We start from the raw sequence: 1,509 nt of genomic DNA, 5'->3' as shown, positions 1-1,509 counted from the left end.
CCTGGCTAATTTTTGTGTTTTTAGTAGAGACAAAGTTTTGCCATGTTGGTCAGGCTGGTCTTGAACTCCTAATCTTGTGATCTGCCCATCTCAGCCTCCCAAAGTGCTGGGATTACAGGCGTGAGCCACTGCACCCAGCCCACAATCTCTACCCACAATCATTTTTATCCATTAAACAATCATTTATATCCATTACCAACACATTTCAGTAAGACTGTCATTTTATACCTTAAAAATGTAATAAAATAAGGAAAAGTACCAGAATTGGAACTTCAAACGTTTTAACAGTCCATGACAAAAATGGAGATTATCCAGGTCTTCAGGCAAATCTGCCAAAAGAAAAAAGGAAATGTTCATTTGGAATAAGGACATCCTTAAATTCAGCAACCATCCATGGATCTGCACAACCATTCAAGACAAACAGCTCCAATGAGTTATTATACTACATTGGGTGTTATATTAATTATTTCAGACCACTGAAAGATTCTTATAAGCATGGAACTTGAGACAGAAAATGAAGCCCCGAGGACCCAAGCCAAGTGCCTAAAGAAGAAAATTTCATCCTTAAGCCCAGACCTGTTCAAATTTTAAAAATCAGGTTTGTGATAGATTCCAAAGAAAGAATCTCATCATGGAAAAAAAGCAAAAACAAAACCCACTACGACTCAAATAGCCAAACAGATATAACATTTACCAGAAAAAAAGATAAAGTCAAAAGTTGTTTTATGGTCAGCATTCACTTTCTGGGCAGTATTCACTGTTTGTCCCAAAGGCCACCAGGGACCTAGGTGTTGAATGGACTACCTAGATATGACCAATAAGCTCACCTACAAGAAAGATGTACCAGTTTCCATAATAGCAAATATGTATTGACACAAGTCACACTTTAGAACAGCAGTGATTATTTTTACTTGAAAAGCAAAAAATAAATTTAAAAGAACAGTGAATAACTGCATTTTGATCTTATGTAAAACAATCAAGCCACCTTAGATCCTCCTCCTCCCCTCCCCCAGCCATGACACACACCCCACTCCTCAATTTAATCTCAAAATTAGCTCTCATCTGACACCAACCAACAGAGTTAATTAGGCAGAAGCAGATGTAACTCAGCAGCTCTTTGCTACAAGCAGAATCAGTGTCTAAAAAAAAATACACAGCCAGGAGAGGAACAAAATCAGAAGTCTCTTATCTGTAGCCAATTCTCAACTAAACACATGTATATTATCCACTCTGTATATTATCTACTACAAATTTTTTAATCTTAGGCTGATTTGTTTCCAACATCCCACTGGCCCTACTGTAAATTGGTATAAGCAAGAGAATAGATTGAAAACCAATTTCATTTTAGCCTAAGCAGTATCTGACTGGAAAGACATATCCACAGGAATTTAAAAAAAAAAAAAAAATGCATAGCCGGGCTCAGTGGCTCACGCCTATAATCCCAGCACTTTGGGAGGCCGAAGCGGGTGGATCACGAGGTCAAGAGATCGAGACCATCCTGGTCAACAA

General features: G+C 38.0%; 1 protein-coding gene across 11 annotated transcripts in view; it reads right to left on the bottom strand.

The window, feature by feature from the left end:
* Positions 1-1,509, bottom strand: part of KAT6B (lysine acetyltransferase 6B) — a 208,660-nt gene that overhangs the window by 193,031 nt on the left and 14,120 nt on the right. For 7 of the 11 annotated variants that reach the window (XM_017549712.2, XM_037727192.1, XM_037727197.1 and 4 more), the window contains exon 2: positions 260-329. The exons of the other annotated variants lie outside the window; for them this stretch is intronic. The gene's annotated coding sequence lies outside the window, so the exon portion shown is untranslated. The remainder of the gene's footprint in view (positions 1-259; positions 330-1,509) is intronic. 11 annotated transcript variants of the gene reach the window in all.

Source organism: Cebus imitator, unplaced genomic scaffold, assembly GCF_001604975.1.
Source record: "Cebus imitator isolate Cc_AM_T3 unplaced genomic scaffold, Cebus_imitator-1.0 Scaffold11, whole genome shotgun sequence".
In the NCBI taxonomy this organism is placed as follows: Eukaryota; Metazoa; Chordata; class Mammalia; order Primates; family Cebidae; genus Cebus; species Cebus imitator.
The sequence above is the reverse complement of the archived record's forward strand: the minus strand, read 5'-3'. Positions and strand labels throughout refer to the sequence as shown.